Here is a 16,539-nt window from a genome sequence, read left to right on the forward strand (position 1 = left end):
AATAGTGGTATAGAGAGAGGTTGCTGTACTGTCACTACCTCCTCCAGACATAACCCGAACCCCCGGAAAAATCCATAGCCCACTATAGTGCAGGCAGCAGATGTTCTTTTCACTGGTGTAATGGACTGACAGAAAGACATACAGAAAAGTTGATATGTCTGTAATACTACTGTTAAAYAAGCATAGGGTCGGTTTTCCAACTCCAGATMAGGCCTACTCCCGGACTYAAAAGCATGACGCTCAATGGAGAATCTCCATTGAACATTTCAAAAACAAACAAGAAACCAGTAAAAACATCCGTTTCAAGTAAAAAACACAGAAATTCTCAACCACCATCCAGTAAAAGACATCTTCTGGCACACCATCTTGAATGCCTGCTACCTCAAATCAAATCAACGTTTATTTGTCACGTGCATTGAATACAACAGATGTAGTAGACCTTACAGTGAAATGCTTACTTACAGGCTCTAACCAATAGTGCAAAAAATGTATATGGTGCAACCATAAGGTAAGGTAAAGAAATAAAACAGTAAAAAGACAGGCTACATAACAGTAGCGAGGCTATAAAAGTAGCAAGGTACATACAGACACCGGTTAGTCAGGCTGATTGAGGTAGTATGTACATGTAGATATGGTTAAAGTGTCTATGCATACATGATGAACAGAGAGTAGCAGTAGCGTAAAAGAGGGGGGTTGGCGGGTGGTGGGTGTGGGTGGGACACAATGCAGATAGCCCGGGTAGCCAATGTGCGGGAGCACTGGTTGGTCGGGCTAATTGAGGTAGTATGTACATGAATGTGTAGTTAAAGTGACTATGCATATATGATCAACAGAGAGTAGCAGTAGCGTAAAAGAGGGTTTGGCGGGTGGTGGGTGGGACACAAATGCAGATAGCCCGGTTAGCCAATGTGCGGGAGCACTGGTTGTCGGGCTAATTGAGGTAGTATGTACATGAATGTGTAGTTAAAGTGACTATGCATATATGATGACAGAGAGTAGCAGTAGCGTAAAAGAGGGGTTGGCGGGTGGTGGGTGGGACACAATGCAGATAGCCCGTGTTAGCCAATGTGCGGGAGCACTGGTTGGTCGGGCTAATTGAGGTAGTATGTACATGAATGTGTAGTTAAAGTGACTATGCATATTGATCAACAGAGAGCAGCAGCACCTGAGTACTGATTGATGTAGACCACCTGGTACATTAAATTCATTCAAATGTTTACACAAAATAAACTAAATGAATATCTATCTAACCCCCAAAAGCTATTTAGAATGTATAAACGTCATTCTGTTTTTCTTCCAATCATATTACTGGAATCAATTATTTTTAATCTTAGGAGCAGAGCATTTATGTTTGGAAGGGTTGAGGAGGCTGGCGGCTGGGAGTTATATTTCAATTCAGTGAAGAAAATATGTTTTTCCCCCTCACATCTATCCTTTATCATGATTAGTAGCTAGTGGAAAAATGGAGAACAGGGTGAGGGTCGTCTCGTGGGGCTATCCTTCCAAATCTTGTCTTGTGAAGAGCATGGCGTTCAAGGCTAAGCTTGGGGGTATTACATAACCAGAACTATCAGTGTTCAGTGGGGTGCAGGGTTGAGGTCAATTCAGAAATTAAACCAAAATCCAATTCCAAATGTTCCGAATTAAAAAGCATTGAAGATATTTAGAATTGGAATTCCAATTCCAGAATTGGCTGGAATTGACCTGGAATAGACCTCACCCCGGTGGGTTGTGGTAAATATGGTGGGAGGGTCATGTTTGAGCAAACAATTGATGTACTGTGATTGACAGCTGTCTCTGCTTTCTACTGTTTCCTCAAATATTTTATGCAGAGAAATCAGGCATTTTGACTTCTACCTAAGTGAGAACATAACATCTGCGAATACCTTGAAATGAAAGGTGCTCAATCAATTAAAGAACAAACCAAATGACAATCCATCTAGACTGGAGAACCAACCCAATGCAATCCATCTAGACTGGAGAACCAACCAAATGCCAATCCATCTGGACTGGAGAACCAACCCAATGCCAATCCATCTGGCTGGAGAACCAACCCAATGCCAATCCATCTGGACTGGAGAACCAACCCAATGCCAATCCATCTAGACTGGAGACCAACCAAATGCCAATCCATCTGGACTGGAGAACCAACCCAATGCCAATCCATCTGGACTGGAGAACCAACCCAATCAATCCATCTGGCCTGGAGAACCAACCCAATGCAATCCATCTGGCCTGGAGAACCAACCAATGCCAATCCATTAGACTGGAGACCAACCAATGCCAATCCATCTGACTGGGAACAACCCAATGCAATCCATCTAGACTGGAGAACCAACCAATGCCAATCCATCTGGACTGGGAACCAACAATGCCAATCCATCTGGCTGGAGACCAACCCAATGCCAATCCATCTGGACTGGAGAACCAACCAAATGCCAATCCATTAGACTGGAGAACAAACCAATGCCAATCCATCTGGACTGGAGAACCAACCCAATGCCAATCCATCTGGACTGGAGAACCAACCCAATCCAATCCATCTGGCCTGGAGAACCAACCCAATGTCAATCCATCTGGACTGGAGAACCACCCAATGCCAATCCATCTAACTGGAGAACCACCCATGCCAATCCATCTGGACTGGAGACCAACCAATGCCAATCCATCTGACTGGAGAACCAACCAATGCCAATCCATCTAGGCTGGAGAACCAACCCAATGCAATCCATCTAGACTGGAGAACCAACCCAATGCAATCCATCTGGACTGGAGAACCAACCCAATGCCAATCCATCTAACTGGAGAACCAACCCAATGCCAAATCCATCTGGACTGGAGAACCAACCCAATGCCAATCCATCTAGACTGGAACCACCCAATGCCATCCATCTGGACTGGAGAACCAACCAAATGCCATCCATCTGGACTGGAGACCAACCCAATGCCTATCCATCGGACTGGGAACCAACCCAATGCCAATCCATCTAGACTGGAGAACCAACCCAATGCCATCCATCTAGACTGGAGAACCAACCCAATGCCATCCATCTGGCTGGGAACGAAACAATCCAATGCCAATCCATCTGGCCTGGAGAACCAACCCAATGCCAATCCATCTAGACTGGAGAACCAACCCAAATGCCAATCCATCTGGACTGGAGAACCAACCAATGCCAATCCATCTGGCCTGGAGAACCAACCCAATGCCATCCATCTAGACTGGAGAACCAACCCAATGCCAATCCATCTGGACTGGAGAACCAAACAATGCCAATCCATCTGGACTGGAGAACCAACCCAATGCCAATCCATCTGGACTGGAGAACCAATCCAATGCCAATCCATCTGGACTGGAGAACCAACCCAATGCAATCCATTAGACTGGAGAACACCAATGCCAATCCATCTGGACTGGAAGAACCAACCCAATGTCAATCCATCTAGACTGGAGAACCAACCAATGCCAATCCATCTGGACTGGAGAACCAATCCAATGCAATCCATCTGGCCTGGAGAACCAACCCAATGCCAATCCATATAGACTGGAGAACAACCAATGCCAATCCATCTGACTGGAGAACCAACCCAATGCCAATCCATCTGGACTGAGAAACCAACCCACCAATCCATCTGGCCTGGAGAACCAACCCAATGTCAATCCATCTGGACTGGAGAACCAACCCAATGCCAATCCATCTAGACTGGAGAACCAACCCAATGCCAATCCATCTGGACTGGAGAACCAACCCAATGCCAATCCATCTAGACTGGAAACCAACCAAATGCCAATCCATCTGGACTGGAGAACCAACCCAATGCCATCCATCTAGACTGGAACCAACCCAATGCCAATCCATCTAGACTGGAGAACCAACCCAATGCCAATCCATCTATGGAGACCAACCAATCATCCATCAGACTGAGAACCAACCCAATGCCAATCCATCTAGACTGGAGAACCAACCCAATGCCATCCATCTGGACTGGAGAACCAACCCAATGCCATCCATCTAGTCTGGAGAACCAACCCAATGCCAATCCATCTAGACTGGAGAATTGGTCCTTCATAGATTCAGAGTAACTCATTTGGACGGCAGCAAATGGACGGGGGGGGGGGATCTAATTACTATCACCCTTCACTGTCAACACACCACGACTGACACACAGCCTCGTAATAGACTGATCAGCATTCATAGCTATGGCCATCACGATGACATGGAGGTAGGTAGCAAGCCTCTCCTGCTGACCTCGCTAGTGATGTTTACAGTACATGTCTGGACCTGGCCCTGTTCATCAGACATAAGACCTTGAGGGAATGATATCTGATTTACCCTGGCAGCTCATCTTTAACAAACAGTTTGATATCACGGCATCCACGTATATAAAGAGGTTCTCAAATTTAGTGAAGTCATTGATCAAATGTTATGTGGGCTTGGTTACTAGTTATCTTACAGAACAGTATTTCTAATACTCTCTGCAACACTAATATAAAGTGTTCAGTAGCTACGTAATGAAACCGATACAATGTTGATCAGACGTTATTAATTCAACATGTTTTTGTGTTTTTCCAAAAGGACATCGGTGTAGCAGATGGTAGATCAATGCATATGATACATATTCAGATGTCATGTTCTGTGATCTGAGCTCCTCGTTCAAACAGATGAATCCTTCATTACAACAATGATTCATTGTGGCATGGTGATTGACCTAGAAGATCAATTGAAAGACATCAACCCTGTTGTCCTCTAAGGGGGCTTTCACAGCAAATTGGTTAGGACAGTTTTTTTCTAAACTCTAGCACATTTTCCCCTTTAAGTCCAGCCCATTAAAACAACAATAGTAATTTATTAACATTCGATTGATGATGGCTGACAATGGAAGTACAATAGGAAACATAAGCATTTGTCATGACGGGAAGGATAGTTTTTTTTAAATTGAACCTTTATTTAACTAGGCAGTCAGTTAAGAACAAATTCCTATTTACTATGATGGCCCACCAAAAGGCCTCCTGTGGGGACAGGGGCCTGGGATTAAAAATACAATATAAAATTAGAAMAAAACACACATCACGACAAGAGAGACAACACCACACTACGTAAAGAGAGACCTAAGACAACAACATAGCATGGCAGCAAAACAACAACATGGTAGCAGCACAAAACATGACACAAACATTATTGGGCACAGACAACAGCACAAAGGGAAAGAAGGTAGAGACAACAATACAACACACAAAGCAGCCACAACAGTCAGAGTGTCCATGATTGAGTCCTCCTCCAATTTAGAGATTGACAGTTGCTTACATTGTTTTGATGTGCAGATTTGAGATCCTTTGTTTTTGACCAACGTGACAGATATAGGATACCCCAAACTAAATGACATTAGGGAGTGGCCAGGGGGAGCCTGTTCCATCCCTGCTAGGAATAGGAAGCTGCAAAATGAAAACATCCTGGAGCCCGCTGCTCAGAAGCACCAGAGAACGTAGAGGACAGCTGTCACCAGCCAAGTCCGAAGCCTCCTGATCTGGGCACTGAGACGGCTCTCGCTGGGCAGTGTCTGTCTTGGCTGAGGAAGATGAACGAGGAATTGACACCATGTCTAATCTCTAGTCACAGATGGTGATTCCCTAGAGGAAGTGTAACTGGCCTCACACAGACCCAATGTCCAAGACAACCTTTTAGTCTTCTATTTTCTTTTCCAACCTCCTCGCACGCGTCTGCCTTTGTTCATCAGACAGAGGAGGAACTGTTCCATTCTGGAAACATCAGACACAGGAACTGTTCCATTCTGGAAACATCAGACAAGGAACTGTTCCATTCTGGAAATCAGACAAGGAACTGTTCCATTCTGGAAACACAACAGACAAGGAACTGTTCCATTCTGGAAACATCAGACAGGAAGGACTGTTCCATTCTGGAAACATCAGACAAGGAACTGTTCCATTCTGGAAACATCAGACAGGAGGAACTGTTCCATTCTGGAAACATCAGACAGGAGGAACTGTTCCATTCTGGAAACATCAGACACCAGGAACTGTTCCATTCTGGAAACATCAGACAGGAGGAACTGTTCCATTCTGGAAACATCAGACAGGAGGAATGTTCCATTCTGGAAACATCAGACAGAACTGTTCCATTCTGGAAACATCAGACAGGAGGAACTGTTCCATTCTGGAAACATCAGACACAGAGACTGTTCCATTCTGAAACATCAGACAAGGACTACTTCATTCTGAAACATCAGACAGGAGGAACTGTTCCATTCTGGAAACATCAGACAGGAAACTGTTCCATTCTGGAAACATCAGACACAGGAACTGTTCATTCTGGAACATCAGACAGGAGGAACTGTTCCATTCTGGAAACATCAGACACCAGGAACTGTTCCATTCTGGAAACATCAGACACCAGGAACTGTTCCATTCTGGAAACATCAGACAAGGAACTGTTCATTCTGAAAACATCAGACAGGAGGAACTGTTCCATTCTGGAAACATCAGACAGGAGAACTGTTCCATTCTGGAAACATCAGACAGGAGGACTGTTCCATTCTGGAAACATCAGACACCAGGAACTGTTCCATTCTGGAAACATCAGACGGAAGGAACTGTTCCATTCTGGAAACTTCAGACAGGAGGAACTGTTCATTCTCAGGCGAAACATCAGACAAGGAAGTTCATCTGCCGGACTAAACATCAGACAGGAGGAACTGTTCCATTCTGGAAACATCAGACACCAGGAACTGTTCATTCTGGAAACATAGACAGAGGAGTCATTCTGGAAAACAGACAGGAGGAACTGTTCCATTCTGGAAACATCAGACAGGAGGAACTGTTCATTCTGGAAACATCAGACACGGAAACTGTTCCATTCTGGAAACCAGACAGGAGGAACTGTTCCATTCTGGAAACATCAAACAGGAGGAACTGTTCCATTCTGGAAACATCAAGACAGGAGGAACTGTTCCATTCTGGAAACATCAGACACAGGAACTGTTCCATTCTGGAAACATCAGACAGGAGAATGTCATTCTGAACAGTCAGACTAGGATAACTGTTCCATTCTGGAAACAGTCCAGGTACAAGAGAACTGTTACATTCTGGAATTACATCACATGCAGAATCTGTTCGTCCAGGTTTCTAGCGAGAACATCAGAAGGAGGAACTGTTCAATCTTCCATTCTGGAAACATCAGACACGAGGAACTGTTCCATTCTGGAACGATCAGCACAGGAGGAACTGTTCCATTCTGGAAACATCAGACAGGGGAAGGTGTACTGTTCCATTCTGGAAACATCAGACACAGGAACTGTTCCATTCTGGAAACATCAGACAGGAGAACTGTTCCATTCTGGAAACATCAGACACCAGGAACTGTTCCATTCTGGAAACATCAGACACCAGGAACTGTTCCATTCTGGAAACATCAGAGAGGGAACTGTTCCATTCTGGAAACATCAGACACAGGAACTGTTCCATTCTGGAAACATCAGACAGAAGGAACTGTTCCATTCTGGAAAACATCAGACACGGAGGAACTGTTCCATTCTGGAAACATCAGACACGGAACTGTTCCATTCTGGAAACATCAGACACCAGGAACTGTTCCATTCTGGAAACATCAGACCAGGAGGAACTGTTCCATTGGAAACATCAGACAGGAGGAACTGTTCCATTCTGGAAACATCAGAACCAGGAACTGTTCCATTCTGGAAACATCAGAACAGGAGGAACTGTTCCATTCTGGAAACATCAGACACCAGGAACTGTTCCATTCTGGAAACATCAGACAGGCAGAACTGTTCCATTTGAAACATCAGACACGCAGGAGGAACTGTTCCATTCTGGAAACATCAGACAGGAGGAACTGTTCCATTCTGGAAACATCAGACACCAGAGAACTGTTCCATTCTGGAAACATCAGACAAGGAACTGTTCCATTCTGGAAACATCAGACAGGAGGAACTGTTCCATTCTGGAAACATCAGCATGTTCTTAGAACAGTATGAAAGAACAGGCTGTGCTTCCATCTAAACAAGCAGTGTTTTCTCCCACCTCCTCAGCTATGGCAGCAGGCCACAGAGGCAAGCTACATAAGCTGTTGTGGTAACACTTTACTTGACATCCAGTCATAACACCTCATAATATTCATCATAATATGGTCATAACACCCATGACCTACTTATTTACAGTACACCTCTTGTGACAGTGTTATTTCATGACAGGTTATGACACCTATATAAGTATCAAAACCCACATTTATTCAAACCTGTTACCACTGTTGTCTCATACAACAAATCACCATCATGATAACTGCTTAGTTTGAACGTATACGCTTACCACTCGTCTCATACTCACGATGACATGACTGAAAACATAGTGCACATTACATACATACATATGGAATACTTACAGCCAAGTAGTCAGGTCCAACATTAATGACACCATTTATAAAGATCAGCAAGAAGACTATCAAATAAATAACAAATACTGGGCTAGATTGTTCCAAAAAAATTGGGAAATTTTATTTATTTATACTAATACAATTGAAGAAAAATAAAGACATTTTGTAAAACAAATATTTTTTCTCAAAAAGATAGCGATCTTCCATCAAGACAATAACCCCAAGCACACATCAAAATACACACAAGAAATGTTAATCAACCACAAAATAAATTAACATTTTGCAATAGCCATCTCATTCTCCGGAACTTGAAGAGGGCCGTCCCTAAGCGCAGATGAAGGATATCAACGGTCTATGATCCCTCCCAACGTGTTCTCCAATCTGATACATTTTAGAAAAAAAGGCCCAGTGCCATTTACTCAATAGGTGAGGTATTGAAAACATTGAAGGGGAAAAATATACTTATTAAACAAAATGTATTTCTCTGAGCAATTGTATTAGTATAAAAATTTGTATTAATTTTTTTGTTTGCATCATTGGACAGGAAAATGCAATATAGCCCAGAACTTGTATGATTTATTTGAAAGTCTTTTTGGCTCATCTTTGGACCGGACTGTATACTGTACTTGGTTGGCAGGGCATCATATTCACCCAGTTAAGATAATATGGTCTTGTGCTGGTTGATGTGTGGGAGCTGTGATACAGAGGGTAGGCTACCACATCAAGTCCAAGACCTCACACCCACCATCTCTGTGTACATTACATAAATGCATTTAGTTACACAACGTCTTCATGCCATAGCCTGCAATGAATCACCATTTCCTGGCTGAGATACAGTCCCCAGTGAAATAACCCACTAAATCTAGACAGCAGACATACAATGCACCATATTAGTTTTATACCTTGATATGTTCAACCAAGACAAGTATACAAGACTGTTGTTTTAATATAAATATATATTATTACAGTTACAACAAAATGTGATACAGCACTGTGTGTAATTGCAAACTGTATGGAGAAACAGTCATGTAGAAACTCTACAGAAACAAACTATTTCATAATTGGGATTCACTGCCATCTGGTGCTTCAAGGAGAACACTAGTGTTTACCCCCTCACTAAGAGAGTAAATTATGTTTTTTCTCTCTCCTTAAGGGCACTCTAGCGCCCGCTTCCTTAAGGGCAACTCTAGGCCCGCTTCCTTAAGGGCAACTCTGGCCCGCTTCCCTTAAGGGCAACTCTAGACCGCTTCCCTTAAGGGCAACTCTAGACCGTTCCTTAGGCATCTAGCCCTTCCTGGCAACTCTAGACCTTCCTTAAGGGCAACTCTAAGGCCCTTCCCTTAAGGGCAACTCTAGACCGCTTCCCTTAAGGGCAACTCTAGCCCCTTCCCTTAAGGGCAATCTAGCCCTTCCTTAAGGCAACTCTAGCCCTCTTCCTTAAGGGCAATCAGACCGCTTCCTTAAGGCAACTCTAGACCGCTTCCCTTTGCAGAATCGTTGAATTATCTGTTCATTTTACATCTAAGATGGCACTCTTTCTAGAAATAAAAAAAGCAGTAGAAGAACATTGAGGATTTGACTTATGGAGAAATATCAGTTTACATGAATGATGTAGCTATTTATACAGACATCCTTCTGGTTGAATTTAAAAGGACCAAAAGTCAAGGATGTTGTATTGAACATATAAGAAGTCTTACAGCAGAGGGATAGGTAACATGCCTCCACAAAGTAGGGCCAATCATCCGCATAAATCAGTTTAAGAGTGAATCAAGAGACGTGTGTGTTTGATCTCACTCAGGAATCATTAGGTATATCCAAACAGTTTGACAGGCTGCCTCACTACCCCACTCAGGAATCATTAGGTAATCCAAACAGTTTGACTGTGCCTGCCTCGTACCCCACTCAGGAATCATTAGGTAATCCAAACAGTTTGGACTGTGCCTGCCCTCTACACTACCCAATGCAGGAATCATTAGGTAAGGTCGTTACAAAAGTTTGACTCGTGGCCTGCCTCAGTACCCCTCAGGAAATCATTAGGTAATCCAAACAGTTTGAACTGTGCCTGCCTCCTACCCCACTCAGGAATCATTAGGTAATCCAAACAGTTTGACTGTGCCTGACTCTCTATTGTTGTCGTACTTCCCTTCCTTGTCATCACATGCGTAGGCCAGCAKCGGTCTCTTAGGATGCCAGGCTACTGTGAACGTAGGAGACTCACACTGGACCTCCCACAGCTTCTCTCCTGCATAAACACAAAACAAAGAAGAGGATACTGAGGAAGGATGAAATCAAATTAAAGAGGACTTGATTCTTGCCAAGGACTATGTGGCATAGTGTGGGCTTGTTGTGTGGATCGTACATTCCACAGGGAGCAGAGGGGATTATTCTTGCACATCCAATTCTGGTTTCTTTATGTATCCACAGAAAGTTGTATTGACTTTCTTCAACTAACCTGTTTCAACCTCTGCTATGTCTATGAAGTGGTCCTCTGAGGCTGAAGCCAGCATCTTCCCATCATGGCTGAAACTCAATGTCCTCACTGGCCAGTCCAACCTGAAACACATTCATAAGACAATCAGACTCAACGTATGGATACATTGCAAAAGCATCCATGTCAAGTGATACAAATACTGATCATGTTTTGGATGCTTACACGGGCTACTTGGGTTAGCTGATGACGGTTTTGCAATTGCACCATTTGTTGTAGATATCTGTCCATATTTACTTGTTTTAATGTAGACTCACTCACCTGGAAAAACAGCGAACACAGACCAATTCTTCAACAGTCCACAGACTGACCAGGGCATCTGCACTTCCTGTGGCGGGGTCAAACTTGATGCAGTTGGAGGGATGGCCGTTGATCGACTAGATGGGCTTCAGCTCAGGGTAACTGAAAACAACATGTCAAAGTCAGGGAGCGCGTAACTTATGAATCTATCTATTACTTCAAGTCATATCAATTTTCATGTGCAGCAGCAATAGGCATAAGTTACATCACAGGACATAAGCAACACATTCTAATTTGGACAGGATTGTGAATACTTGAGTAACRGGGTGTGTGGGTAATGGCAACCTATTACCTAAATAATGCACTGGTTTATACCAGCACCATATGAGTCCTAGCCAAAAGTAGTGCACTATATAGGGAATAACCTCAGATGCCATTTTGGATGGAGCCAAGGTCTTACCTCAAGATGTTGATGCACCCGTTTCCATTGGTGAGAAAGAACATGTCGTTGTCATTATTCCACGAGATCTCGTTGACTTCAAACTTGAACTGCTCCTCAGCTCGTGACCGGTGTGATTTGACGTCGATGAAGGTAACCACGTCATCCTTGTTCCCAACGGCTATCGTTTGGCCGTCAGGACTCCAGCAGATATCGATGTTTTCCCCTAACAAACAAACAAAACAGATCAAGCACTGTTGTCAGCTCAGATCAGAAAGAACCGGATGTTACAGATGGCCGAAAATGAAAATGTACTGTAGAGTCAAAACTAAAGTACAAGACTGAAGGGTTGTTTTTGGCTGAAGACACAGCAGATGAATCATTTGCATCACTGTCCAAAACAAGGACTGAAACTGGAGGGTACCTTTAGTGTTAACAGTAGCCGTGCACTTTGTTGTTCTGACGTCCCAGATGCGTATGGTCTTGTCCCCTGATGCAGTGACAAACACGTCTGGGTTGGTAGGATGCCAACACAGCTGATCAACACTGTCTCCATGGCCTCTGTAGTTGTTCTCTTTCACYTGTAAGGGGTTGATATAGGCAAAAACAGCTAGCAATCAACAAGATGGCTAGCTGTGTGCTACGGGGGAGGTAGCTACCACTAAAAGTAACTGTAACTACTAAGTTAACTAGGCTAGCTGGATCCGCACAAAACATAGCATCTAGTTAGCTAGCTAGCATGTTCTTCCATGTTCGTCTGATCATAAAGTTAGCAAATGAATCGATATCTGCTAGATAACAAAGTGCGTGTATTATTTTGGGAGGCTGAATGTTACAAGATACCACTGGGGAGGTGTGTTGTTAACCTTGCACTAGCACGCGTGGTTCATTCATTCCATGTTTACTAGCGTCGATAGCATACTATCAAGCTAGCTAGCAATTTACCAAACGGTCYTTTYCCAAGACAAATACGCTTGCTGTTTWATCAAAAGATCCAGATGCCAACCTCCTGCCRTCGCAACTCTATRCTACTGAATTAACTTTAGCGGTATGCGCAGGGAATTCCCTGCTTTTGTTGTTATTTCTGAAACTCTCTTGCATCTCTTGATAATATCTGGACGCCATTTTGGAAGACGCTACCTACCACGTTACGACGCTACAGGGGGTGTTTGCTCTAGTGACAGTAATTTGTTATGTTTTTGGATTACCATGGCAAAATCGTGGATTATAAACGAATATGCCAYCATTGTCTAAAAAGTTCACTGGTTTTGATTAAACAGTGAAAATAAATACGAAATAGAGCCCCACAGTGGAGGCATCACAATACCCATAACACCTAGCGGTCAATCAGGGAAATGGTTCCAATCCACCTCTACAGTAGCTGGCAGAATGCACATATAATTGTTGCGAACACCATTATACCAAAAAAGAAGAAGAAATGGTTCCAATCGTTTTTGCGCCATACATTTTTCCCATAGGGGATTTTAGAAACACTTAAAGCAAAGGGCTGTGTTTCGTGTAGGCTTACCCTGGTGTGATGTTTTGATAACCATGACAAGATTACTTTTAACAATATATTCGGCTCTATTTACTGTCAGATTTGAAGATGCTAATCAAAGTAGACATCTTGCAAATCTACAAATCCCTGCAAGCTCCTGCCCGTCATCCCTAGATGATGCTTTTGCTAACAGGTATTGTGTCAATTTAAAACAGTTCACAGAATTGACCATTTAAAGAAATGTAGACAATTTATTAATTACTACATTTAGCTAACATTAGGTAGTTAATCCAGAGATATTTACGTTTGAGTTGATTCGTCAGTCTCGTCCAGATCATCATGGCATTTGAAGTTCTTTATGATAGCCACACGAGTAGCTAATTAGCATTTCATTTTTGGGGGGTAAATACAAGCGAATATATTGATAAAAGTCACTTTGTCCTAGAGAGATTCACATGGTTATCAAAACGTCACGCCAGRGTAAACCTACACGAAACACAGCCYTTAAATATTATAATATTAGTCATATATTACACATAAAGATGGAGAAATAGATTAAAGTACAAGTCTTGTCATTTGAATAGTAATTTTATTTCAGACAAGTGATGAATGAACATCAATGTAAATGTTAAAAAAAAATAACATAACACTTAAAATCCCAAACACACACAAAATCAAGATTCACACAAAATCAGTCCAGTTATTTCCTTTTCCATCAGCTGCTTGCCTGATAAAGATGAAATTGAGAAAATGGTGATCGGTTTAAGACRTAGTAAATCATTGCGTCTGGAAAACAAGATTTCCTTTCATTTTGATGAAAGAAGGCTTCATAGAAATGACTTACAATAGAGTCAATACTCTCAATGTTGKTTCTATGTTTTTAAGAAACATTTACAATGTCATGATGGGTGTGAGAATGAATGTCCTATGAGCCTTCAAATGTATTTATTTCTTAGATTAAGTTGCTGTATCAGTTAAATTTGCATACTGTTTAATCCAGTTGTTTTAGKTTGTACTAGATATCTGAAAGCATTACCTACTAACATAATACAGGTGGGGAATACACACAGGACRAAATCAGGTTACAGCAGTAATGAAACAATAGGAGTATACCAGCAAATATGAACAAAGCACCTTATACAGCTTGGGAATGTAGGTGGAAGACATTTACAAATGTTGTSCCATTGCATGAAGATGAWACTATATCATGTTTTTCCCTTTAAATACAATTTAGGATAGTCAAGAGGCAAGTGTGTCTAATACGAGGTAGACTGAATACACAAGCACCTAATTCCTCAAGGATGGTAGGCTACTTTGATTGAAACACGTGCATGGCTTTCATTTGCATCCCTACGCTGTATTTGCATTGATTACACATTAAAGATAGATAGTTCACAAACTGAAACAGAGCTCCAGTTTTGAAATAGCAAAAGTGCCTTAATAATGTGCAATATCCGTATCCTATTTGCTTAGGATGACCCAGATCTTAAACATTGTTCTTTATCGATGTTTAGGTGGTGCTTCTGCTGCGAAAAGTAAGCAGTGACTTTACTGAAAGTCTTACGGTAGGATAGTGTCTTCTTTAGGTTCAGGAAGAGCAAGGAAGAAGCAGAACTAGAATCAAATAAGTTTGTGCCATATATTAGAAGTATCATTCAACTCCTGTTAGAGAGAGAGAGACATAGAGACAGACAGAGAAAGAGAGACAGACAGAGAAAGAGAGACATAGAGACAGAAAGAGAGACATAGAGACATAGAGGCAGACAGAAAGAGAGACATAGAGACAGACAGAGACATAGAGAGAGAAAGAGAGACATAGGGACAGACAGAAAGAGAAAGAGAGACAGACAGAGAAAGAAAGAGAGACAGACAGACAGACAGAGAAAGAGAGAGACTGGTTAAATAAAAAGGTTGTATTCTAAAACAGTGCATTAGATGATGACACAAAGCCACATCAGATCGAGAGAGTTTGTGCATAAAATAAAATAACCTAAAGCTTTTCTAATTAAATGTCTCTAACTGCAGATAACTGAGATTCTGTGCAAATTGTGCAGGGACCTCTGGAGCCGACCTTCAACACTCTGCATCCGTGTTCCCGTTCCCGCTGAGTGGGTTGGGCACTGCGGAGAGGCTGGGAGAGAGTGTGACATGCGTGTCCGACTCCACAGTCAGGCCCGGGTTAAGATGGCTGATTCCGTTGGGCTGTGGTGCCCATTTCTCTGGCTTCTGCTTCTCAGGCTCCTCCCCACTGTTGGAACACACAACAAGGGTGAGCAAATCCTCCTTCAACAGTCCTTCACATTTTCCTACATGTATTTTGCACCAACAAAGTCTTTGAACTAATCGTTTTTTTTTTTAAATAAGCAAATTGCCCACTTTGATTCTTATGGTAAAAAACACACAAATAAATGTTTTATTGTCACACACCGAATAGGTGCAGTGAAATGTTTTGTTTTACAGGGTCAGCCATAGTAGTAGGGCGCCCCTGGAGCAAATGAGGGTTAAGTGCCTTGCTCAAGGGCACATTGACAGATTCTTCACCATGTCGGCTCAGGTATTCAAACCAGCGACCTTTCGGTTACTGACCCAACGTAGTTGTGCCTATCATATCTGGGCCAATTTAGCTGAAATAATTAACATGAGGATGGTCACCATAATAGATGTACATTACCTGACAATGCATCCATTGGTGACCGGTGCCTCAGAGTAGACCTCTTTCTCAGACAAAGAAGTACGGGACCTCCTGTCCAGCCAGGACCCTGCTTGGGGCTCTTGGCAAGAGTCTGACCTGCGCCTGGCTGCTACGGCTGGGCCGGGGCCCCTTCCGCTGGGGGAGGCTGGCTCTCTGGGGCTCTGCCCAGGCCCTGGCCCTGTAGGCCCCTCTGGCTCTTTGCCAGAGCTGTCGGAGCTGTGGGAACTCTGGCTGTGCCTCCCGTTCAGGCTGTCAGAGGACGAAACCTTGCTTATTTGTCCGTCCCTGCTCTCATCTGAGGGAGCGAGACAAAGGGGTTAGTAGGGACATGATGTAAGAGAACAGCATGTTCACTCTCTCTGTGGGTTATTATCTCCAGTAGATTACTATATGATCTAAGAGCATAAACAATCACATATTTGATGGGAATTTCACAAAGTAAACAGTAATGCAAGCTTTTACTAGCCACACTGTAGGCCTAACATCTAACCATCCAGTACACTGTAGGCCTAACATCTAACCATCCAGTACACTGTAGGCCTAACATAATGACGTGACAACCATGTAGGCTGTGTGTAGCGGTTAGCGGTCATGATATGAAGTTTTGGCTGGAAAGGTTTTTCGCCTGGTCACAGACATTATGTGTTGTGCACCGAAGTCCACAAGCGAAGGGAAATAGGTGAGAGGAGGAGAGCGCGTAGATAGTGCGAGAAGGAATTATGTATACAAATGGAGAACTGATCATGCTGTTATTATGTGGGTTGCTATGAAAGTGAC

At 42.9% G+C, this 16,539-nt stretch overlaps 2 pseudogenes; both read right to left on the reverse strand.

Annotated features, from left to right (window-relative positions):
* Window positions 1-10,439: 10,439 nt before the first annotated feature.
* Window positions 10,440-12,930, reverse strand: LOC111966004 (THO complex subunit 3-like; annotated as a pseudogene).
* A 709-nt stretch (window positions 12,931-13,639) lies between these two features.
* The window catches only part of LOC111965590 (shootin-1-like), a 28,841-nt pseudogene continuing 25,941 nt past the window's right edge, over window positions 13,640-16,539 (reverse strand).

This window comes from Salvelinus sp. IW2-2015, linkage group LG6.2, assembly GCF_002910315.2.
Source record: "Salvelinus sp. IW2-2015 linkage group LG6.2, ASM291031v2, whole genome shotgun sequence".
Taxonomy (NCBI): domain Eukaryota; kingdom Metazoa; phylum Chordata; class Actinopteri; order Salmoniformes; family Salmonidae; genus Salvelinus; species Salvelinus sp. IW2-2015.